Raw genomic sequence first — 27,110 nt, 5'->3', positions numbered from 1 at the left:
TAGAGTGAAGTTGGGAGCATGTTTGACGGATTTTGTTGTGGGATTATCCAAGACTTGGAGAGGATATTTTGGTTTGCATAATCATTGTTAGGCGACTACTTGCTCCCTAGGTATCGATTTGTAGGACAGATTCTTTTGGATTGAGTAGTAGGATTATACTCTAGAGGGATTTCCGGACTAGATGATGTATCTCTGAGTATTGTATTGGATTGAGATCCGTGATTTTTCATTTTGGTTTCGACTGTGGTTACAGCAGACTTTGGATTAGGAGTTTCACTTTAGTATAGATTTTCATCTCAGACTGATGGATAGTTTGAGCGCTCTATACAGGTGTTGGAGGATTTATCGATAGTGGATTTTGGATTTTAGAGGGGTTTGATTTATTCACAGTTGGCTAGATTGCAGAGTGGGAGTAACAGGAGCAGAGTGAGTTCATAGCTCACAGAGTTGTCGCTAGTCACTTGGAGGAGGATTATCATGTTTAGAGATATGTTTATGATACTAGGGTTGGAGATTTGTTTATGATACTTGGATGAGTGGCATATGAGTATGTTGATTGGTAGATACCTTGGAGGAGGGTCCCTTAGTTGACCAGTAAATTTGCGGACCAAATTTTTATTAGTGGGGGAGAATGTAAAATACCATAAAATTAAATAATAATTATTATTGGACGAAAAAATCTTATTGGATTTTTTTCGGATTTTTAGAAATTTTTCGGGATTTAAACGGAGTCCGTATGATCCGTTTTGAGGGGATGGATTTGGGGTACAGTGAAAGCCTGTTTGGAATACCCATTTAAGTGGGAGTTGATTTGGGAATGGACTTAGGCTTTAATTAATCAAACCTAGGTTTTATTTTATTTTATTTATTTCTTTTCCTTTTCTCCTCCCCGAATTCGCCCGAACTCTTCCCCTTTTCCCGATCTCCTCTCCCGAGCCCTCTCTCACGATTTCTTCCCGCACGATCGCCGGTCGCCATAGACTCACCGCCGGCAACGATCCCCTCCTCCAGCATGCCTCGGCTGAGCGTTCCTCCTCTTCGTCTCTCTCTCACGCCGCTGTGGTCCGCTTCTCCCTGACGCTTCTTTCTATTCTCCCTCGCGCGTGGACACCCGACACCGGCGGAGAAGCTTCTTCCATAGGCGATCTCGTCTCTATTGTGTCACTGGAGGGTAAGCGTTGCCGGATCTCGACGACTCCGACCTTCTTTGACAGAGCGACCATCTCTTCGGCTGTGCTGGTGCACACGACAACAACTCGGTGGGGCTAGGGCACAGCGAGGGCTCTGATTCGCGTCGTCCCCAGCCGGTTAATCTCCTCATTCATCCTCTTCAAATATGTTGCTTCTCTTGAGCCAATCACAGCCTTCTACACTTCTTGTGGCTGGGGTCTTTGGTAGCTCTCGGATGAAGAGGTAAGGGATCAATTGGCGTGAGTGTGGTTCTGGTTGTAGGATTCATCAGATGCATTGATGTAGGATTGCTTCTTGAACAAATTTTTGGAAGGATTGATGTATGAATGCTTCTTTGGCAGCTATTGGCAGGGTTCTGGTGGGTGTTGAGTGTTGATCAACTGCTACCTCCCAAGATAAAGACCTGTTTGAGGTGAGTAAGACTCTGTATTTTGGGGTTTTAGCAAACTAATTTCTCTACAGCTAGGTTGTGGATTGATTTTGGAAGGAATTGGTGTGTAGGCATTTTTGTAGGTTTTGGACAGTGGGAGTAGGGGTTGTGAGCTCTTGATTGGTGGTTATGCCTCAAGGTAAGTGTTTGCCACTAGGTTCTTATTAGGTTTGCTTTGTTTTGGGTGATCATGGAAGGTTGAAAGAAGGCTTAGGGTTTTACTTCTAGTTGTAAGTTGTTGTGTTTTGGTTGATTAGTTGTTGATGGATTATGTAGGGTGGATGAATATCATGATTTCATATTTGTCATTGGGATCATTAGATTGGTTATTAGATGTGGGGTGTTTAGTTTAGGATTTGAAGGATTTATGATGAGTTTGGATTAGTGTTTGATTGATGATGAATTATGTGAGTTGGATTTAAGATGTGTTGATTAATGAGTTTTGGATTGATATTAGATTATGGATTTTTGGATTGGATGAGTTATGGGTTGGATAATTGAAGCATGTTAACAAGAAGAGTTAACTAATTGAATTGGATAAATTCATGAGGAGTTTTGATTGGATTAATTGATGGTTGTGGATTGTTATGTGATCATTCATAGGATCATTGGGTTGATTGATGGATTGGATTATCAGATGAGGTTTGTTGATGATGATGTTAGGTTGATGTGGATACATGATGGAGATTTGATTTCGTGATAGGTTGTTATGGGTTGTTGTCATTATGAGATAAAATGATATTAGAGAGATGGATTTGTTATTGGATTAAAGGAAGTGTTGAGTTGGGAGATTAGTCTGAGATCAGATTTCAGTGGAGTTATCCTAGTTGAGTAAGGATTTTATTTAGCTATTTTAATTCATGTGAATTTAGCTAAATAAAATATGTATATATTGCTTTGTGCTCGCAGGACTTTATTTCGAGGCGAGCGTCTCGACGTGGGATTGGATTGTTGACACGGTCGACAGATAAAGGCGGGTATTTCTTCCTTGGCCTCTATGTAGATTTTCTTGTACTTAGTGCATGGTTATTATTGGATGAATTAGGCTGCTTTATCTTATATCATGATCGGTTGCTGTTTATTTCCTGCATGATACTTATGCTTGACCTTTGTGATGATCTATTTAATTCATATACAGTCTCCACTCTTGATATCTACTCTATTGTGATTACACGTATAGAATATGTCTTGTAGGGATTGTCGGGTTGTTGGTATTACCATGCTGATTGGGTATATGATGTTGACTGTACATAGGTGGAGATGTGTTGTAGGAGTCATCTTGTTGACCGTGCATTTACATGGGGTGTGTAATTACGTATTTGTCATGTACGTTTGGAGGAGTTGTGTTGATTGTATGTTTGAGGTATATACACAGGTCTGTTGTGTTTTTACTGGAGGATACATGTTGATTGCATTTATATTTTGTGTACATATGTCTGGTGGGATTATTGGAGATTTTTGGTTGATTATACATGTGTAGTGTGTACATATGTTTGGTGAGATACGTGGAGGTATCATGACGATTATACTCATGTTGGAGGTATTTATGAGGTTTGAGGTTGTTGCATGGATGATGATTATATATATATATATCATGTTCATCATTCATTGCATCTGATGACCATTGTCTCCCTTGTGGTGAGAGAGTCATCAGTTGGTTTGGTTTAGCGCCGCACACTCGGCCACTCATGGGTAGTGGTAGCTGGAGCAATTGCCGCTCGTCCTGTCGTGCCACCCGGTCACGAGGTTTAGTGAGATCCGGCGTTGTGAGCAGTCAGGGACCCTGATGCTATTTAGCTAGATAGCTATTAGCGGACTGTCCGCCTCGTCCACTATATAGTGGGCTGGAGGGTAGTACAGTCGTCACAGACCCAAGCCTCTCAGCCATACAGGGGTCGTGGTGTCTAGAGAGGTGGCGGGGGTGACCATGGAGCATGCATGCACTTTTGCATATGATGCACAGTGCTTCTGGGGGTTATATTTGCATACATGCCTACTAGATACTAGTTGCATGTGTTTGTGGTATGTTGCATTTGTTTGCGATATGATTGTTGCATATGGTTGTCATGCTGCATACATGTCATTTATTTTACATGTATATGCAGTCGTACTTATATTGCACAGGTGTCACGGGTATATCTGTTGCAGATCCAGTGAGTTACTGATCTTTGTACCTTGCGTCGATTCCAGATTGGGTATGTATCTGTCATTGTGTTAGTTGTGGTTTGTACAGTTTATATGTCAGGTGATTATGTCAGATATGTTTAGTTGCATTGATTATGATAGTATGATCATGTTCTTTATTCTCTACTGAGATTGTATACTTGTGATATCCATGTTGTTTATGGACCATGCACTATCTTTTCTATTACCCGCTGAGTTACCTATACTCACCACCGCATGTATACATTTATGTTTTCAGGTAGCCTGTAGATGGTTGGTGTCGCTCGGAGTATCCTGTCTGCCGGGTCCTACGTCACATCCGAAGATCGTGATTGTTTTCTTTTGTATATTCTTTTCTTATTTTTGGCATTGTATTTGTGTATAGCCATGTGGCTATCCTATGGTTTTGGTGATGTATTTGTGTTTAAGCCGTGCCGGCATGCGTTGTATCTATTTGTCTTGTGTGGGCTTTCCGTTTTCGTTTTTCCGCTGTGTTGGTTTTTAGTACAGCCGTGTGGGCTGTTTTATATATAACTGCGTGGTTGTGATTGTTTCATTCCAGCCGTGTGGGCTGTTATTATAACTGCGTGGTTGTGTATATAAATATTCCAGCCGCATGTGGCTGATGTATTGTTCTTGTAGTGATGCTTCATATTGTCACTGGTACAGGGGAGATTCTGCCGGATTTTTGTCTGGCAGGGACTCCTTTGGGGCGTGACAAAACTACATCCAGGGGAAATGATAAACTACCAATCACTAATAACCGCCTACAGATATCAAATAAACTATAACCGGGGAAGTGATAATCTACCAATCACTAGTAATCATATATAAACTATACATATCATAAGACAAAATCGAAAAGATAAGTCAAAGGGTACCCGCCTCAAATAGAAGATACAATCCAGTCCTAATCCAATGTCGAGATGCTCGTCTCGAATTAGAGTCCTGTGTAAATAAATACATTTACATTTATTTAGCTAGAATACAAACAAATAGCTAAATAAATCCTAAACAGAATTTAGGGACAAACCCTAACTTATAACCCTCCACCTTTCTAACGGTTAATTAGGAATAATTTCCTAATCCTTAGTTACCAATTAGATTAGTTATCTAATACCTAAATTAAATCCAATAGTCGATTAGGGTTACTTGTCTTAACCCTAATCATTCCATTTAGGTTAATCTAAGCAATTAGATCTAATCACAAATAACCACTACTAGAATCCAAACCTAAAAAATCAAATCCAACAATGGTTTACATCTAAGATCAAATCTACATCCAACTACTCAACCAATACATAAACCCTAATTCATCCACACTAAGATCAATCATCTAAAACAAAACACACCCTACACACCTTACCTCGATTCCAGTTGTTGTTGCTGTTGAAACTAGAAATGCTGCTGGGAACCTAAGATCACATCCACAAGATAGTACCTCTAGCTCTCAGCCATGCATATTAATCCACAGCACTCAATCAAAAGGAACAGAGCCTCCTCTCTGCCCGGATCGAGCTGCTGTCCACCACCAGAACAGCACAACCTACTGGAAACCATCTTACGGCTTGAATCAAGAACAGAAGATCCAATTTCATCAAGGCAACCTAAAGGAAAACCTAATTGAGAAGCTTACCGTGTGCGAAATGGAAGCTAGAACCCAAGACAGTAGATCCAAGCCGGCGATGCAGAGGAAAGGTCGAGGCTAGGGCTAAGACCTCCCTTCTTGATCAGCGATCTGCTCTCACAAAGCAACGATCCAAAGGCAAAGCACCGGCGATGGACCTAGGGCACGGTTCGGCGAAAATCCAGTGAAGAAGGATCAAGAATCGTCCCACAATCCTCAACAATCAACCGAATATAATGCCTTACCTTCGCGTTCACAGCTAGGGCACGGATTGGTGGTGTCTATGGTAAGATCGCCGCTGCCACTCGCTGTCGACGATCGGAACAAAACTCACCGGAACAGCAGTCACGGGACCAAAGATATACTGGACTCTGCCGGCTTCGTCGAGCTCCGACGACGTGGTCCTCCGGCGATGCGATGTGGACGCCCCCGGATGGAGATTTCCGCCGGCGTCGGTTTGTCCGCAAGAGAGACAGAGAGTAGGGAAGAGAGGGGAGATCGGGGAAGGAGGGCTCGGGTTCGGCGATGGGATTGGGGAAAGAAAATAAAGGAAATGGATTTATATATTAAAACATTTCCTCACTTAAATGGGTATCCCAAATAGGCCTTATCTGTACCCGGAATTAATCCCTTCAAAACTCGTCGTACGAGCTCCGAAAAATTCCGGAAAAATTCTAAAAGGCTATTTCTGAAATAACCCTATTAATTAAATTTTCCGAGATCTCACATCCTCCCCTACTAAAAAAAATTGGTCCCCAAATTTCGCTATAACCAAAAGCAAACACTAGAGTATAACCAAATAGTATAAATGCTGAAAGAAACTCTAACCCACATACCTCCAGCAAAAAGATGAGGGTATCGAGCTCGGATCGTATCCTCGTACTCCCATGTAGCCTCCTCGTCAGAATGATGCTGCCATCCGACTTTAACTAGTCGGACAGTCTTGTTCCGTAGCTGACGCTCCCTATGGTCCAGAATCCGCACCGGAACCTCCTCGTAAGTAACATCAGGCTGAATAGGAACAGATATATCTGACAGAACATGTGCTGGATCGGATACGTATCTCCTCAGCATAGATACATGAAATACATCGTGAATGCCAGCTAGAGATGGTGGTAGCGCCAGACGGTAAGCTACTGCTCCAATCCTCTCCAAGATCTGGAATGGTCCAATATATCGGGGAGCTAGCTTACCTCGGAGACCAAATCTCTTCACCCCTTTCGTGGGTGAAACTCTAAGAAATACGTGATCACCAATGGAGAACTCCAGGGGTCTCCGTCTCTGATCAGCATAACTCTTCTGACGGTCCTGGGCCTCTGACATCCTCCGTCTGATAGTGCGAACCAGCTCTGCATCCTGTTGAGCTCTCTGAGGTCCTACCAACTAAGCCTCCCCAACCTCTTCCAAGAGGATGGGTGTCCGGCAAGGCCTACCATACAACGCCTCAAACGGTGCCATCTGGATAGCCGAATGATAGCTGTTGTTGTAGGCGAACTCCACTAATGGCAGGTGGTCCTCCCAACTGCCTCCGAAGTCCATGACACAAGACCTCAGCAAGTCCTCCAATGTCTGAATAGTCTGCTCTAACTGCCCATCTGTCTGCGGATGGAATGCCGTACTGAAACGAAGCTGTGTGCCCAAGGCCTGCTGCAGACTCTGCCAGAATCGGGACGTGAACCGTGGGTCTCTATCTGATATGATGCTCAAAGGCACACCATGTAATCTAATAATCTCACGACAATATAACTCAGCTAATCGATCCAGAGAATTAGTCTTCCGGATCACTATAAAGTGTGCGGATTTGGTTAATCGGTCAACGATTACCCAAATCGCATCATGGCCTCGTCGAGTCCTAGGCAGTCCTACCACAAAATCCATAGTAATATGCTCCCACTTCCACTCTGGAATAGGGATCCTCTGAAGTAACCCAGCAGGTCTCTGGTGCTCAGCCTTCACCTGCTGACAGATAAGACATCTAGCAACAAACTCCGCGATGTCCTTCTTCATACCGTTCCACCAATAGGAACACCTCAAATCTCGATACATACGGGTCCCACCTGGGTGGATAGCAAATCTAGAACGATGAGCCTCCTGAAGTAACTCCTCCATGACCGGGTGAGACTGAGATACACATAATCTGCCTCGGAAATAAACAATACCCTCGTCATCTCATGTAAACTCGGTCTGCTGTCCGGAAGCTATCTGGCTGCTAATGAACTGTAAATGCTGATCTCCGGCTTGGGCCTCTCGAATCCTCATCCTGATCGACGACTGAGCAACCATGGTAACAAGAATACCCTGCTCTGTCCGTCCCTGCTCCTCAAGGCCCAACTCGGCGAATCCCTGAATCAAGTCCGTGACTGTAACTCGATGACAAGCTAAAGTCCCTCTGGACTTCCTGCTCAGTGCATCAGCAACCACATTAGCTTTACCCGGATGGTAGCTAATAGTACAATCATAATCCTTCAGGAACTCCATCCATCTCCTCTGTCGGAGATTGAGTTTCTTCTGGGTGAAAATATATTTGAGACTCTTATGATCAGTAAGAATCTCAAAAGTAATACCATAAAGATGATGTCGCCAAATCTTCAAAGCAAAGATAATAGCGGCTAGCTCTAAATCATGTACTGGGTAGTTCTTCTCATGCTCCTTCAACTGACGAGAAGCATAGGAGACTACCCTACCGAGCTGCATCAAGCCCTGAAGAGATGCGTCTGTATAAAGTATGAATCCGTCATCACCAGAAGGTAAAACCAAGACCGGTGCTGATACCAATCTCCGCTTCAGCTCCTGGAAGCTGGTCTCGCAAGCCTCTGACTGTAACGCCCCGGCCTGGGTGGGCCCCACCCGAACCGAACCGGGCACGCTACCAGAATTGTCCATCGGGTTGACGACTAGCTCCACAGACCACCGGAGGTCCTTTCAGCGTGCTTTGTCCTCACTCGCACGCACCCTGGAAAACTTCCCAGGAGGTCACCCATCCTCAGATTTCTCCAAGCCAAGCACGCTTAACTTTGGAGTTCTTAAGTTTGGGCTTCCGAAAAGGAAGGTGCACCTTGGTGATATGGATAGTACCATATAACCCTTTTTAGCCATACTTAACTAGAATCTCAGAACCGGGGTATTACAATCACCCCTAATTAAAGACACAACGTCCTCGTTGTGTAATCACAAATCACACCACAGACAAATCCCAGAATCTCCCTCGCTAGGTGGTGCCCTGGGTGCTCCTGCCACAGGCGCACTCACGGTCGCAAGGTCGCTCTGATACCATCTGTAACGCCCCGGCCTGGGTGGGCCCCACCCGAACCGAACTGGGCACGCTACCAGAATTGTCCATCGGGTTGACGACTAGCTCCACAGACCACCGGAGGTCCTTTCAGCGTGCTTTGTCCTCACTCGCACGCACCCTGGAAAACTTCCCAGGAGGTCACCCATCCTCAGATTTCTCCAAGCCAAGCACGCTTAACTTTGGAGTTCTTAAGTTTGGGCTTCCGAAAAGGAAGGTGCACCTTGGTGATATGGATAGTACCATCTAACCCTTTTTAGCCATACTTAACTAGAATCTCAGAACTGGGGTATTACACTGACCACGTGAACTTCACGCCTTTCCTAGTCAGACGTGTCAATGGCATAGCAATGCTGGAGAAACCCTCAACGAATCGTCGGTAATATCCAGCCAAGCCCAAGAAACTACGGATCTCCTGGACTGACTTCGGCTGCTCCCAGCTAGTGATAGCCTCGATCTTCTGAGGATCTACAGAAATACCTCGGCTAGACACCACATGTCCCAGAAAACCAACTGAGGATAGCCAAAATGCACATTTGCTGAACTTCGCATACTGATGATGTCGTCGAAGAGTCTCCAGGACTATGCGAAGGTGCTGCGCATGTTCCTCCTCGGAACGTGAATAGATCAAGATGTCATCGATAAACACAATCACAAACTGATCTAATTACTCCAAAAAGATACGGTTCATCAAATCCATAAATACTGCAGGAGCATTGGTAAGCCCAAATGGCATTACCAAAAACTCGTAATGTCCGTATCGGGTGCGGAATGCTGTCTTCTGAATATCAGAATCTCTGACTCTCAGCTGATGATATCCAGACCGCAGATCAATCTTAGAATACACTGATGTATCTCTGAGCTGATCAAATAAATCCTCAATCCGTGGCAAGGGGTACTTATTTCTGATAGTCACTGCATTCAGCTGCCTATAATCGATGCACAACCTCAGAGTACCATCCTTCTTCTTGACGAAGAGTACTGGAGACCCCCACGGAGATACACTAGGGCGAATAAATCCCCTATCTAATAACTCCTGGAGTTGGACCTTTAGTTCGTCCAACTCTTTCGGTGCCATACGATACGGAGCTTTCGATGCTGGTGCAGTCCCTGGAATCAGCTCAATAGCAAACTCCACTTGCCTTCGAGGAGGCAAACCTGGAAGCTCGTCCGGAAATACGTCTGGATACTCTCGGACCACTGGAACGTCTGAGAGCTGAGGGCTACTGCTGTCGTCAGTATTAATCAACGATAATAGAAATCCCTAACATCCATGTGATAGCAGTTTCTGCGCCTGTATCGCAGAAATGGTCGATAACCCATCGTCTCTGATGCCAGTGAAATCCCAAGAGGGTTGGTTCGGAGGTTGAAAAGTAACCACCCTCTTCTGGCAATCAACTGTGGCATGGTATGCAGACAACCAATCCATGCCAAGGATAATATCGAACTCGACCATTTCCAATACTAACAAATCTACCGTGAGTATAATGCTACCAAAATCTAACGGGCAACCTCTGACCTCCTGAGTGACATCCAAGGTATCACCAGATGGTAAGGAGACGGTCAGTCGTCACGGTCTACAAGAAGGTAGTCTACCAATCTCTCTCATAAATGCACAAGATATAAAAGAATGTGAACTACCTGTATCAATTAGCATATCAGCAGAAAATGCATAAAGTAAAACCGTACCGTGGAAAACGGATCCCTCGGCCCGCTATGCGTCCTCTCTGGTGACCGCGTGTACTCGTCCAGCATCGGACGGTGGTAGAGGCGGTAGCACTGCCAAAGGCTGCTGCGTCGAAGTCTGAGCCTGCCACTGAGTTGGTACTGGATACTGAGTCAGAGATGGGACTATAGGCTGCAATACGTACTGAATCGGTGGCTGGGGCTGTAACTGATACTGCGCCAATGGCTGAGGCTGCAACTGATACTGCTCCTGAGTCAGATACTGAGGTCCCGAAGTAGAACTCTGGGACTCCATAAGGACGCCAGAACGCTCCTGACCCTGAATGCCATAAGCAGCTGCTGCAGTGGGCGCTGTCCTCTGCTGATGACGCGAAGATTGGGCTTTCGGCCCTCCTCGCTGAGTCCCAGACTGACCAAGTGGTCCTCCCGACACCGAAACTCCGGAAGCTACATGCTGGGCCTTCAGCGAACACCCTCGGCTGATGTGCCCAGGCAGTTTGCAATAATAGCAAACTGACTGTCCCAGAGTACATGCAGAGGTGATGTGATCTCGGGATCCACAATGGGTGCAGTGCGAGTCATTCGTGGACTGGTTCCGGTTCTGCTGAGAAGACCGGGAACGTCCTGAGGAAGACTTTCCTGATTTCTGGGATCGGCCAGATGACCCAGAAGTACCCTGTCCCGTCTGAGTGCGACTGCTCTGCTGCTGTCCAGTAGTCTGTGGCTGCTGGCTCTGTCCGGAAGTCCGATCAGTCTGCTTCCTCTTCATATCTGCATTCACTCTCCGATGAGTAGACTCAATCATGAGAGCTCTATCCAGTGTCTCAGTGTATGATGCAGTACTAAAGCCAGAAATCTTCAGCTGAAGATGCCCGTCCAGTCCCTGGATAAACTGAAGCATACGAGATCTGTCCTCGGCAACCAACTCAGGACAGAATCTAGCCAATCGATTAAATTCAGCATTATACTCTATCACTGAGCGGTTATTCTGCCGAAGACTCAAAAAATCCTACCGACGTGTCATCTGATACGCCCGGGGAAAATACTGACTCTCGAATGCCTCTCTAAATCTCGTATATATAACATGCTGCTCGCCTATAATCGAGCGCTGTGTGTCCCACCAAATCTCTGCCCCGTCTCGTAAGTGGTAAGCAGCCAGCTCAGCCTTCTCCCACTCGGAGCAGGCCATGTAAAAGAATGTCCGCTCCATAGTCTCAATCCAAGACTGAGCTATGCTCGGATCAGTCTCCCCGCGGAATAATGTGAATCGACTCTTCATCGACTCGGCTAAGGCTGGGATCCGTGCTCGTGCCGCAACTATACCGGTAGGGAACGCTGCGGAACTAGGTAGAGCCACTGGAGCTGATCCTATGGGTGGTACTGAGGGATAGGCCGGAAGAGTTACCACTGGTGCTGTCGTATAACCTGGAATAGGTACTGCTGGTGGAACTGCTGAGTAGGCATAAGTAGGGGCGACTGGAGGTACGGTGGGCGGTACCGGATAAGGAGTAACCGGTACTGCTGGTGCGGTAGCAGGCGCGGCTAGAGGGGCTGCCGGGTATACTGCGGGTACTACTGCTGGGGGAGGTGCTGAATATGCCGACGGGGGTACCACTGGTGGTACAGTCGAGGTAGGTACCTCGGAAGTCGGAACTATCGGGGTCTGATAAGCACCCGTACCCACAATGACCTGAGGAGTCTGCCCCTGACGGACAGGCTCAACCCTAACAGACCTCTCTGAAGACTCTGTCTCAGGAGAATCTAACGGCCTCTTACGTGGCCGCCCACGTCTCGGTGCCGGTACACATGTAGGTGGCATATCTGTAAAGAAAATGTTACCGAGATATCACTACAAGTATAAGAACTGAAAAATTACCTAAATTACCTATTTGCTGTCTGGAGATATCCTGTCGCTGCTTAGCCCCAAATAGAACCAATAAAACCTCGTCAAAATACCTCGGAATTGCGAAACGATAAAATCGACGGAGATCCGTACAATCCGAAAATATCGAGGAATGCTCACGAAAGTATCGTAAATCCGAAACCCGACAAGTAGGTATCGCAAAACTTTGCTCTGATACCAAAAATTGGTATCAGATAAACCTCGAAAATCTAAAACGAAGAGCAAGTATCGTGAGCCTGGCTCTGATACCAAAAATTGTCACGCCCCAGGTAGTCCCTGTCCGAAGAAATTTCGGCAGCATCTCCCCTGTACGGCGGACAATATGAAGCTCAGTATACATATATCAATACCTCGGCCACACTCGGCCGGAACAATACAGACAAATAGTAAAACAATCCACGCAGTTATATTCAATATTTCTACACAGATATAATATGAACAATCCACGCAGTTATATAAAGAAAAGATGATATAGAAATCAACGAAGATATACGTACACATCCTACTCCACTACAACGAAGAAACGAAAATCCACGAAGTAATGAAATGTTCGCAGCGGAAAACAAAAGTAGTAAACCCAATGTGTGTCATAAAGTCCACAATACAAAACCCACATCACAAGTATATAAGATGCAAAAACAAAACAGATCCCGACAACAGGCAAATCCTCGCGATAAAGGGGCTAGCGACGGGAATCTCTCCTGACGGCCTCAACCTGAAAAATAGTAACAACGGGGTGAGTTCAAAGAACTCAGCAAGTAATCCAATAGATATGTACAGCAACATATAACTACCAGTAATATCCTAAGGTACAGTCTCCTCACAATATAACAGGTATGCATAGCTGAATAAACTGTAATGAGTAACCAGAAGCATGTAATACAGTTTACAGCAAGAATAATAAGAAATGCATAACTGAAATAAACTGTACTCACCTGCGAGGCTTGGGCGAATGACTGTGGACATACACAGATAAAGATAGTCAGAACAAATACGCATGTATCCTGTATGCATGTCAATCATATGCAGTCACCCAAGTGCATCATCCAATATGCAACAATCACAATAAATGCAATCTGTGCATATGATGCAATATGACATGGTCACCCCTGACGCCAGTCTGTATCTCACACACAATGGTGAGACCGCGTGGGTAGGGCTGTGACACCGTGCACTCTGCCGTCACTACCCCTGAAGAGTGACCGAGTGGACGGGATGCTGTCGGAGTACACCTATCCTCCTACCTCAAACATAGTGAGGGAGCGCAATGCTCTCAACTCCCGGTACGCGATGACGGGGAGGGATCCCGGCTGCAACCCCGCTGTATCGTGCTACCCATGAGCACCCCGGCGGTGCACCACCGAGCAACCTGCCATACACACCCTGAGTGCTGTGCCACTACCCATGAAGTGGTCACGTTGTGTGCAGGCCCTCATGTAGCCGGCCGACGAGCTCAACAATAATGGAGTCGTCAATCGCCCAGCATGCAATCATGCAAAATGGTGCATGCGGCTACAGTATGTCATACCTGGACATATCCTCCATATGTGTAGGTGCCAAAAAGATAAACACATATATATCAAGGATAATAATCAGCATGAATCCAATATCACATATCCAACATATCTATCATCTAATCCAGTACAGAGGGAAGCACAATAAAAACATCTATCTCTATGAACACAGATAAACATAGCCAGAAAGAAAAGCATGTCAAACTAATGTATAACAGTTATCAATAGAAGCATGTATCAGGTATCAACTAAACTACATCCAGGGGAAATGATAAACTACCAATCACTAATAACCGCCTACAGATATCAAATAAACTATAACCGGGGAAGTGATAATCTACCAATCACTAGTAATCATATATAAACTATACATATCATAAGACAATATCGAAAAGATAAGTCAAAGGGTACCCGCCTCAAATAGAAGATACAATCCAGTCCTAATCCAATGTCGAGATGCTCGTCTCGAATCAGAGTCCTGTGTAAATAAATACATTTACATTTATTTAGCTAGAATACAAACAAATAGCTAAATAAATCCTAAACAGAATTTAGGGACAAACCCTAACTTATAACCCTCCACCTTTCTAACGGTTAATTAGGAATAATTTCCTAATCCTTAGTTACCAATTATATTAGTTATCTAATACCTAAATTAAATCCAATAGTCGATTAGGGTTACTTGTCTTAACCCTAATCATTCCATTTAGGTTAATCTAAGCAATTAGATCTAATCACAAATAACCACTACTAGAATCCAAACCTAAAAAATCAAATCCAACAATGGTTTACATCTAAGATCAAATCTACATCCAACTACTCAACCAATACATAAACCCTAATTCATCCACACTAAGATCAATCATCTAAAACAAAACACACCCTACACACCTTACCTCGATTCCAGTTGTTGTTGCTGTTGAAACTAGAAATGCTGCTGGGAACCTAAGATCACATCCACAAGATAGTACCTCTAGCTCTCAGCCATGCATATTAATCCACAGCACTCAATCAAAAGGAACAGAGCCTCCTCTCTGCCCGGATCAAGCTGCTGTCCACCACCAGAACAGCACAACCTACTGGAAACCATCTTACGGCTTGAATCAAGAACAGAAGATCCAATTTCATCAAGGCAACCTAAAGGAAAACCTAATTGAGAAGCTTACCGTGTGCGAAATGGAAGCTAGAACCCAAGACAGTAGATCCAAGCCGGCGATGCAGAGGAAAGGTCGAGGCTAGGGCTAAGACCTCCCTTCTTGATCAGCGATCTGCTCTCACAAAGCAACGATCCAAAGGCAAAGCACCGGCGATGGACCTAGGGCACGGTTCGGCGAAAATCCAGTGAAGAAGGATCAAGAATCGTCCCACAATCCTCAACAATCAACCGAATATAATGCCTTACCTTCGCGTTCACAGCTAGGGCACGGATTGGTGGTGTCTATGGTAAGATCGCCGCTGCCACTCGCTGTCGACGATCGACACAAAACTCACCGGAACAGCAGTCACGGGACCAAAGATATACTGGACTCTGCCGGCTTCGTCGAGCTCCGACGACGTGGTCCTCCGGCGATGCGATGTGGACGCCCCCGGATGGAGATTTCCGCCGGCGTCGGTTTGTCCGCAAGAGAGACAGAGAGTAGGGAAGAGAGGGGAGATCGGGGAAGGAGGGCTCGGGTTCGGCGATGGGATTGGGGAAAGAAAATAAAGGAAATGGATTTATATATTAAAACATTTCCTCACTTAAATGGGTATCCCAAATAGGCCTTATCTGTACCCGGAATTAATCCCCTCAAAACTCGTCGTACGAGCTCCGAAAAATTCCCCGAAAATTTCTAAAAATTCCGGAAAAATTCTATAAGGCTATTTCTAAAATAACCCTATTAATTAAATTTTCTGAGATCTCACAGTATTTAACTAATTAATGGCCAAACCTAAATCTTATACAAGGTCAAATTAGATTTAAAATTCAAACTAATTCTCTTCAAGTAAAATAGAAAACCATTTCACCAAACCTATAGGTTAACTCGATTAATAATATAGAAATGGGACAAATAGAGTCTAAGGTAAAATTGATCAAAGTATTATAAATTAAATTCTATTCAAGAATCATTGTAAGTGCGAAAATATAGAATTTTAAAAATTAAGTTAATTTTTGGAAATAAAAAGATTATCGATACAAGCACCTGGAATAGATCCAAGTGGCGAAACCATTTTGAAGATTCCAATTTTTTTAAATTTAGGTGCCCGTAACCTAGTCCAGGAAGCCCACAAAATCCCACCTAAAAAGCCTACCCAAAACATTGTCATTTGGATGAAGGCGCCTCAACATCCTCCAAGTTTCCAGAAATGTTGCCACACAGAAACTTGACAAAGATGGTTCAAGCACATGGAACACCTTGGGTGCACAGATATGATTTTAGAAGGGGGACCCGAGGCTTCAGCTCCAGTCACCTCCAAAGCTTGTTTCCGAGCTGTTTCTTCCCCATTTTTGATTTCAGTCTAGTCTTGCATAGCCTAGGTAATTAGTTCCTATTTTAGTTGTCCAAGAAATGTTTTGGTAACACCCTAAAATCAAATTGACATTATTATGGTAAAAATAAATCATTTATTTATGTTGGTAGGATTAAGAGAAGAGCCACTGAGCCTGTTTCCTCTAGCACCCCAAGCACTAACATTAGGTTCCATGTAGAGGAACTTTGGGTGTCCACAAGGTGCCTAGAAAGTGAAAATAAAAATTATCATCTGGGTTCATCTACCTATGAGTTATAGGTCGTGGAGTAGGAACTTGTGTATCAAATCATGTTAATATGTTGTATTGTTCCTTTCATTTGTACACTATTTATTTTATTTATATATATTTAAATTGTTCAAACAATTCATGTGTTAAATAGTCAAAGAAAATATAAATGACAATTCATCCCTCTAGCGATGATAATTCTACATATATATAACATTTTCTTCAACATATACATTATTTTTATAATATGTATACAATTTAAATAAATAAAAATACATGTAGTATCAAATTTTATTTCACCAATCAAGATGGATGATATAATTTATTCTCCATCTTTACAATATGATTAACAATAACAATGACAAACTTGGTGTCCATTTCGTACTTTACATTCCCCTCCTCTACATGAATTTGAACACCAAGTGTTGCACGCACTAGTATCACTAGCACCTCTACAACTTGTTTGTTGTCTATCACCCCATTTTTTATATTCTGAACAACAATTGGTAGCATCAGAGTGATCTATAATTTTAACCAAAAAAGAATAGTCAACATTAGGATATATGAACAATATGTAACAAATAAATTCAATAAAATTTGCACGGAATATTTAAATGGTGTTTACTTACTTGCAAGGCATATAGTTGTAAACAAAAGAAATACACAAAGAATTGAAACTTGAGACATTATGTAGTACTAATTAACTTTTGAGTTTTTGTATTATGTATTTATTGTGTAATTATAATAGTGGTGCAAGATGAGTATATATATTGTTCCGAGAAGTGAAAATAAGAGAGTACAATTAAAAGAAAATATAACAAATAACATAACCAATCCTATAATTAGTAGCAAAGTTGACATACACTTTTAGAAAGCTTACTATTTTTATCTACGTTTCAATTATGTATTGTCATATATATATAAAGAATGTAATATTTATCGAGTATATAATTTTATTATATATATCAGTTATTTAATTATAGGAAACATAGTATATATACTATACACTTTTAGAAATAATACTATATACAAATTTGTTAATGAATATTTTCTTACAGAACATTGCAGAAAGTCCTTGTAGTGAGTATGCATAACTTTTTTTAAAAAAATACAACTTTTTCAAATCCACGTCATTCTTTCTTTCTCTTTTATTTTTATAAAATCAACATTTCCACTCCTCATTCTCCTCGCAATAGAATTAGTATTTCAACTGGTTCAAACTTATTACTTTATCACTTAGAGATTATATATTTTATTTTGTGACTTACTACTTTATGACAAAAATATTATGAAGTAAAATGTTACTTAAAATTAGAAGTGATGCTTGTATTTTTTAACCAACATAGTCTAAAATGATATTTACTTCATTAATTTTATAACCCAAATAATTATCATATATTACTTCGTAATTAATAATTGTTGAAGTAAACAATGGCTAAGTCTATCAAAAAAATACACATAGTGAAAATATGAGAAGCGGATGAAGATACGAGGGCTGAGGGCTAAGCTTGCTTTTTGAAGAGGGCAATAGGTGATGTTACATTTCTTGCTTGTGTGAGAAGATAAAGGAGAAGAAAAGAGAGCTTTTTTGCCTGAGAAAAAAACTCTAGGTTTATTGCCATTGGTGAATAGGATAAGGAGGAAATGAAAAAGAAGATGAAGGGAAAATAAAAGAGAGGGATAGGTGAAGGCACAATGGTGGTGTATAACATAGCAGCGACTGTAGTGTGTGTTGGGAGGAAAGGGAGAAAAAAAAAGGAAAGAGAAGGTTTCTTCAAGAAAATACTATAATTCATTTTAAACTGATCGATTTGTTTTATCCTTAATCAACACCAAATCTATCCGAAGTTGAACTAACTAATGCGGGGCATGATAGTAATTATCAATTGGGCTAATGAGAAGATAAAATTAAGGAGATAGCCAAAAAAGAAACCACTAAAGGGAAACTTTTATTATGAATAGAGCATTAATTCCTCAAGTTTGACTTGACTTGAGAGGAAGAGGAAGAGTTAAGTTTGACTTGACTATTTGCCACCTCATTTGTGAGTTGGCATTAAGTGGCCAATAATGGTGTTACACATCATCATGTTTAGCACATGTGTGTGCCACCTCATGGATGTTACAAATCTCTTTAATGGGCATATTAAATGAGAATGGGGGTTTCAATTCCCATTGTGGCCGGCCACTTATGGTGTTGAATGAGATTGAATTTTCATTCAAGGCATTATTCATTCCATCTTCTTCCTTGCTCTCTCTTCTTGCTCTCCCTCTCCTCCTCTTGCCGTGACTGATCAAGGGTGCTAGCACACCTTTGTTTAGTTTTTCTCCACCCATTTGTTCGTGTGGATACTTCTAGAGGATCGTACGCATGACGATCTCGAGATTCGGCACTTCCTTGGACGAGCAGATTCGTAAAGGGCACGCATCAAGGGTAAAAGGTTTTCTCCTTGTAAATCTAGTTTAGAACTAAGTCTAAGAAACTCGTACTCGTAAACTTTTGTTTTATTTTACTTCGCACGGATCCGGTGACGGAGGTTTTGGGGTTTCCGCGAAGCGGAAAAGCGGTTTTCGCGACGCGGAAAAGCGGTTTTCGCGGCTTGAAAAACCCAACATTTAGGGCACTTTGAATATGCTTCTTGGTCCCAAAACTATATGGGAAGCAATTTAAGATACTCTAAACATACTCTTAATCCCTGAACTTCAGAGGACATCTTACATATCATAACATATATCTTTTTTAAGATGCATAAACATAACACAACATGTATCTTATTTACATGCATAAAAACATATCACAATATGCATCATCGAAACAACTTATACTATAGGTGAGTAGCACTTACATCCATTCACTAGATTTTACAATTATAGGGTGTAGGGGAAAACATTCCTCTCTTGTAACTTTAATCTCCAAGACACCCTTCCCGTGCATCCTAATCCTTGTGAAAACCCTCCTCTTAGATTCTCCCCTTGAAGAACTTAGAACCTTGGGAACCCTAGGGTTCTTGGCCAAAAACTGCAAGAGGGGGAAGAGGAGGTTCGACTAGAGAGGAGAAGAGAAGATGCAAAGTTAGGTTTTCTTCTCTTCCCTTCCCCTTTTATACTAAGTGGAAGTTGAAGCATCCCTTCACCCATAATCAACATATAATAAATAGTTTCCTATTTCCAATGTGATGCTTTACCACCACCTAATGTCTACTTAAACCAATCTTAAATCAAGGGTCTAGGGTTCAAATCCCAGCCAAGGTCATTTACATATATATTTTTATTTATTTTCTCTTCTTCTATTTATTTTTGCTCTTTTGGAGGAAAGGAAATTTATGGGTGTTACAATCCTCATACCTTATAAAAAGTTCATCCTCAAACTTAAAACAATTGTGGGTACTTCCGTCTCATATCATCCTCGTGTTCCCATGTTGCCTCTTCATACTGTTGACTTTGCACACAACACTTTCACTAATGGTATCTCTTTGTTCCTTAGCTTATTAACTTCTCGATCTATTATTTGTATAGGTCAACTTTCATAACTAAGATCCTCTTGAACTTGTATCAGCTATGACTCAATCACTTGGTTTACATCGGGAACATGCTTCTTCAGCATTGAGACATGGAATACATTATGGATGGCCGACATCTCCTGAGGTTGTTCTAGCTCATAATCTACCTTGCCAACCCTTCTAGTAATCAGGTATGGCCCCACATAACGTGGACTCAACTTTCCTTTCATTCTAAACCTCATCACTCCTTTCATAGGAGCCACTTTGAGAAACACTGAGTCCCCAACATCAAATTCTAATGGTCTACGGCGCACATCCGCATAGCTCTTCTACCAGCTCTGAGTAGTTTCTATCCTCTGGCGAATGTTCTGAATGGCTTTGGTGGTGTCCTCGATAAGATCTATCTGGAGTCCCATTTCCTTTTTTTTACCAACTTCATACCAACAGATAGGGGATCTACATTTCCTCCCATATAGAGTCTCATAAGGTGTCATTCCGATAGTAGCTTGATAGCTATTATTATATGCGAATTCTGCTAAGCATTGATATCGACATTAGCTCCCTTTGAAATCTAAGGCACAAGCCCGTAGCATATCCTGTAGAACTTGATTTACTCGTTCTATTTGCCCGTCAGTTTGAGGATGAAATGTGGTGTTAAACCGTAGCTTAGTGCCATGAGCTTTCTGAACACACTCCCAAAAGTGTGAAGTAAAACACCATCTCTATCAGAAATTATGATTTTGGGAACTCCATGTAATATGATAACCTCTTTAACATACATTTGCGCTAGCTATTCAATAGAGTAGGATATTCTAATAGCTAGAAAATGAGCACACTTGGTCAATCTATCGACTATTACCAAGATAGCATTGTAACAATTCGTGGCTCTGGGTTGCCCTACTATGAAATCCATAGATATTTCTCCCACTTACACTCTGGGATCTGGATAGGCTACAGAACTCCGCCCGGTCTCTGATGTTCTACTTTAACCCATTGACATGTTAGGCAGGTACTAACATATCTTGCAATGTCTCTTTCATTTCAGACCACCAGATGTGTTCCTTTACATCTTGGTGGAACCAGGATGCATAGCTTAGGGTGATCTATGAGCTTTATCTAGGATTTTCTGTCATAGTTCTTCTTGATGAGGGACATAGAGGCGATAACCGTAATATAGTATCCCATGGTTTGATACTCAGAACTCTCCATTTTCTCTCTCCTATATTTCCTGCTTGATTTTCTGAACATTAGGATCTTCATCCTACCCTTTCTATATATTTTCAAGCAGGGTTGACTCTAATGTCAAAGTGAAGAGCTGCCCAGTAACAATTTTAAGCCTAAAATTTACTATTTACTTACGTAGGGGATGGGACATAGCGGATAAGGACAATAAAGTTGTGCAAGATTTCCTACTTAATGCATCTACCACTTTGTTCGCCTTCCCTGGATGATAGAGGATTTCACAGTCATAGTCCTTGACCAGTTCAAGCCATCTCCTCTGTCTCATGTTCAAGTCTTTCTGAGTGAAGAAATACCTAAGACTCTGGTGATCTGTGTAAATCTTGCACTGAGCTCCGTATAAGTAATACCTCCAAATTTATAGAGTGAAGACTACTACTGCTAACTCAAGGTCATGAGTGGAATAGTTCTTCTCATAATCCTTGAGTTGTCTCGAGGCATAGGTAATGACTTTGCCATTCTGCATCAGTACAACCCTGAGTCCCAATTTAGAAGCATCACCATAAATATTGAAGCTTTCGCTAGTCTCTAAAAGAGTCAGGATTGGAGCACTGGTCAGTCTCCTTTTCAGTTCCGTGAAACTCTTCTCACAATCCTCTATCCACTCAAATTTTTTTATTCTTTCTGGTAAGTACTATCAATGGGGAGGCGATCATTGAGAAGTTCTCTACAAATTTCCTGTAGTAGCCTGCTAAACTAAGGAAACTCCTGATTTCACTGGCATTCTTGAGTCTATTCCAGTTACTCACAGCTTCTATTTTTGGCGGGTCTACCATAACCCCATCCTTGGAAATAATGTGACCTAGGAAGGACACTTGATCGAGCCAGAACTCGCACTTGGAGAACTTTGCGTAGAACTGGCTCTGCTGAAGAACTTGTTCTTCCTGAGTTCTAGAGTATATAAGGATATCATCTATGAAGACGATTACGAACTTGTCCAAATATGCATTGAATACTCTATTCATCATATCTATAAATGTAGCAAGAGTGTTCGTCACTCCAAAAGGCATAACTACAAACTCGTAGTGCCTATACCTCGTTCGAAATGCCGTCTTCGGTACATCATCCACTTTCACTTTCACTTGATGATATCCGAACCATAAGTCTATCTTGGAAAAGACTGTGGCTCCCTTTAACTAATCAAATAGATTATCAATTCTCGGTAGGGGATATCTATTCTTGATTGTTACTTTATTCAGTGCTCGGTAGTCCATACACATTCTCATGGACCTGTCCTTATTCTTTACGAACAACACCGGAGCTCCCCATGGTGAGTGACTAGGATGAATAAAACCATTGTCAAGCAGCTCCTGTAGTTGTCCCTGAAGTTCTTTCATTTCTGTCGGAGCCATGCGGTAGGGTGCCTTTGAGATTGGATGGATACCCGGGATGAGTTCAATCTCAAACTCAATTTCTCTATCCGGAGCTAAGCCTGGCAACTCATCCAGAAACACTTCTGGGTAGTCATATACGACTCTAAATTTCTCTAAATTTTGGTCTCTTTCTTGCTGGGTATTAATCACATGAGCTAGAAACCCGACACATCCATCGGCTAACATTTTCTGAGCTTTTATAGCCGATAAGAATTTTTGGGTTCTTTTCTTTGATTCTCCGATGAACTCAAACTTAGACTATGCCTCAAGTTGGAATATGACGCTTCGCTTACGGCACTCGATGGAAGCACCATACTTTCTCAGAAAGTCCATCCAAAAAATAACAACATAATCAAACATGTTTAGTATTATCAGATCACTGTACAGTTCTCTGTCTGAAATTTTGACTAGCACCGCACGTAGCCAATGCATAGACATCATTATCTGTCCCGAGGGTAGTGTCATCAAGAATTGTCCGCGTAGGACTTCCAGGGGGATACCTATTATTTCAGCAAATGTTATGGAGACAAACGAATGGATTGCCCCCAGTATCAAATATCACAGTTGCATATTGACTAAAAATGCGTATCTGACCTATGACAACAGTGGACGTGTTTGCTACCTCCTCTCTGGTAAGAGAGAAAACTCGAGCATTTGTAGAATTTGGTGGGACCTCCAGTCTTCCTTAGCTAATATGAGGATCCTCCAATGCGGCCTGTATCTGGTGTACCTATGCCTGCTTGGCTCCATACTGAACAGGTTGTGCTGGAGGTAGAACAGGTTGTGCTGAAGGTAGATTGATCTTGGTCAGGCAATACTTGGCCATATGCCCCTCTTGACCACACGTATAACAGACACTAGTTCCCTTGCGACAGATTCCCGGATGCATCTTCCCACATGTGAGACACGTAGCATACTTAAGTTGTTTGCTTACGGATCCTCCCTTTTTATTACTCTACTACTTCCTCTTGGAGCTCCCCTTCCAAGTTGGACCTTGGCCCTAGGGTTTCTGAGTGCCAGAACTCCCTTGACTTTTATTCTCAATCAGTACTGGCTTCTGCTGCTTGATGTTGTTCAGGTAATCCACCGTGATCAGGGCACTACTAATGTAATGCCCCGCCCTTCCTGCTCAAGGGACGGGGGTTACTTACTCACTTATTACTTACTTGCATATTAATATTCTTTTCTACTTAAAACAGTGGAAGTCTTGTTCATAGAATTTTCTTTTAAAACTTTTTTTTCTTTTTAATCACCATGATTAACTACCTAGGCATGTAGGGTCACATAACATACTTAACATGATTTTAAGTCATAATACCAATAAGCATAATTAAATGTCATGGAGTCATGAAACAATAACATAAGCTAGGCATAATTCTTATTAAACAAAAGCAGGTCTTTCTCTTTTAGCCAAGCCACTACCACACACGTCCTTCTTGCCTCTCCTGCTCCTCCCTTAGTTTATCCAGCCTTTTCCTTTATCTGTGGTACAAGGAAAGTAAGCTATAAGCACATGGCTTAGTAAGATCCTTTCCTACTCACAAAAATCGTATAGCATAGCATAATCATCAAGGCATAAAGCATGGAGACAAACTCATCATATCATGTATAGAAGCATCATATCGTAACTTTCATAAAATACGGAACATCATGTCATATCATGTCATATTCTTAAAGAGCATCAAATTATATCATGTCATAAAGTACATCATGGCATATCGTATCATAATCGTAAGGTATCATGGTATATCATGACATAATCATAAAGTGCATCCTGGCATATCATAACATAATCATAAATATCATGGCGTATCATGGCATAATCATAAGTATATGCAAGATGACTTTCAAAACATGTATCATGAAAATATATGCAACATGTCTTTTGAAAACTTATTATATACATACTTAAACATAATCTCAACATAATGGGGGCCCCGGCTTGTACCATATACATATATGCGCACGTCCTATGTAGGTCCAAGGTAGCAAGTCTTGAACCCTACAAGGCATACATACTAGGCCCGTTTCTTAGTCCATTAACCTAGGGGCACTTAAGAGCCCATCCCTAACGAGGCCCGTTTCTTAGTCCATCGACCCCGGGGCGCTTATGGAGCCCACCCCTGGTACAAGCCATATAAAGTAAAGTAGCATGTCATACATATCATGGTTCTTATCATTTCATGCATATCATATTTCTTAACATATCATAAAACATGCATAATTCGGGCACACAGCTTATCATAATAGCATGCATAAATTTGAGCACACAGCACATCATAATAGCATGCATAATTTGGGCACACAACACATCATAATAGCATGCATAATTTGGGCACACAGCACATTATAATAGCATGCATAATTTGGGCACACAACATATCATAAGGGTTATCAGCATGCATAGATCATGAGCATACGTAAATAAACATAGAAGCATAGCAAGTTCTTATCATATCATGAAGCTTTGCATGTGAGACATATGGAGATCATAATTAGGTCTCTAACCCTAATTTTCATATAGTGGCCGAAACATATGATTGTAAATTAGGTTAACAATCAACATACAAGCATGTGAACCCTAAACCAATATCATATCATATATCATAAGGAACATCATGAGCATGTTTAGTTTAGGTTCTAGGTTTCCTAAGCTTAGAACTTGTCATGGCTGAATCTTATCAAGCATTACATTGGGCTAAAAGCAACATACAAGCATGTGAACTCTAAACCAATATCATATCATATATCATGAGGAACATCATAAGCATGTTTAGTTTAGGTTCTAGGTTTCCTAAGCTTATAAACTTGTCATGGCCGAATACCATCAAGCATCACATTTGGTTAAAAATCAACATACAAGCATGTGAACTCTAAACCAATATCATATCATATATCATAAGGAACATCATAAGCATGTTTAGTGTAACACCCACAAAATTATGAGATAAAAATATGGGGGTTATTTGCTTTAGAGCATAAGAGTAAGAAGAATCAAAAGAAAAAGAAATAAGAGAAATAAAAAGAAGAGGTGAAGGTTTGAACCTTGAACCTCTCACAAAGGATAGAAATGAAATTATGAATGATAACCACTAGGATAATGAATAACATATGAATGGAAAATGATGGGAATTGTAGTTAAAAGTGGGGATATAATTAAGGGAGGGAACAAGAGAAAAATTCAAGGAGCTTTCTTCCTCTTGTTTACCTCTTGGTTAAGAAAAGGAGTAAGCAAAAGACAAGTTGGCTTTTCTTCTTTTTCTCTATTTTCGTGGGGATTAAAGAGAGTAAGGATGAGAAGAATTAAGGGAAATGAATGAGGACATATTCTCATTAGAAAAGAGTATATACATGAATTAAGGAGAAAAGGAAGCAAAGTTCATCTTTGTCTCTTCCAACCACTTAGCATAAAAAGGAAAGAAAGAAAAGGATTTCATTTTCTTCCTTCTTCCTCACCATTGCCGAAACTAGAAGCTCTCCTCCCTCACCTCCACAAGCCAAGATTAGGTTTTCTCCCTAAGAGAAAACTGAATTACAAGAAAGAGCCTTAAAGGTGTACCTTTCCAAGAAAGAGAAACCAAAAAGGAGTGCTAAAAGAAGAAGCTCTCTTCTTCCTCCTCACCAAGGGTACCATTTTCTTAAGGATTAACAAGTGAACACTAGGTAAGCTTCCCCTCACCTGTGGTACAATAGCTTATAAGGTTTTCCATGAAGATAGATTGCTTAAAAAAAACCTAGGGATTGCTTTATGGAAATTTCGGCCAAGACAAAAGGAAGAGTCTAAGAAATTTTTAAACTAGATATGCTTATTATCTTTCTTATGATATGTATCTTATGTAGGAGGTTAATATAATGTTTTCATACTAGAATGATTAATTAGAATTTAGATCCATGAACTTAGACTCTCAGCCAAGCATGAACAAGAGGACAAGGTAAGCTAAAGACTCAAACTAAACATGCTCCCTTGTTCTTGTGTTATGTACCCTATGATAATGTTGTTGTTAACTTTTTCTCTTACTTGTATGTTGATTGAAACTCCATTTTATGCTCATGAACATTTGGCCATGGAAGAACAAAAGGCCTAGGAGAGCTTTAAACCTAAAACTAAGCATTCTATGATTTTTTTTTCCTAAGACAAGATATGAAGCTAAAAGGTTATGCCATGATTGTATGTTGGTTTTGAATTCTATTTCATGATTATGAAGATTCGGCCATGTTGAGATTTGAGGCCTAGGAAAGTTTAAACCACGTCTAAGATGCTCATGACCTTCTTGATGAAATGTTATGAAACTAGTTTGATGTTCCAATGGTTGCTTGTTTCATAGAAATTTGGTTACATGTAACTTTCGGCCACACAAAGTTTTAAGGCTAGTATGCTTAGATTTTCAACTAAGTTTACTCATGTTATTCCTTGTAATGATGCCATGAAAATTGTGTAGGGTTCCCATGTTTTTAAACTAC

The 27,110-nt window shown here is 41.5% G+C and overlaps 2 long non-coding RNA genes across 3 annotated transcripts; both read right to left on the bottom strand.

Annotated features, from left to right (window-relative positions):
• Window positions 1-4,951: 4,951 nt before the first annotated feature.
• LOC122003942 lies at window positions 4,952-5,930 on the bottom strand. The gene is made up of 3 exons (XR_006118169.1): window positions 5,657-5,930; window positions 5,421-5,569; window positions 4,952-5,333 (listed from the first exon to the last, which is right to left on the bottom strand). It is a non-coding gene; the product is annotated as an uncharacterized LOC122003942 (long non-coding RNA).
• A 7,826-nt stretch (window positions 5,931-13,756) lies between these two features.
• On the bottom strand, window positions 13,757-15,478 carry LOC122003931. 2 transcript variants are annotated; one of them, XR_006118166.1, is made up of 4 exons: window positions 15,206-15,478; window positions 14,970-15,118; window positions 14,700-14,879; window positions 13,757-14,281 (listed from the first exon to the last, which is right to left on the bottom strand). It is a non-coding gene; the product is annotated as an uncharacterized LOC122003931 (long non-coding RNA). The 2 variants fall into 2 exon arrangements; XR_006118167.1 differs by having other exon boundaries at window positions 14,235-14,281; window positions 14,695-14,879.
• Between the last annotated feature and the right edge of the window lie 11,632 nt (window positions 15,479-27,110).

This window comes from Zingiber officinale, chromosome 1A (assembly GCF_018446385.1).
Source record: "Zingiber officinale cultivar Zhangliang chromosome 1A, Zo_v1.1, whole genome shotgun sequence".
Taxonomy (NCBI): domain Eukaryota; kingdom Viridiplantae; phylum Streptophyta; class Magnoliopsida; order Zingiberales; family Zingiberaceae; genus Zingiber; species Zingiber officinale.
Note: the sequence above shows the minus strand (reverse complement) of the source record. Positions and strands in the feature narration are given on the sequence as shown.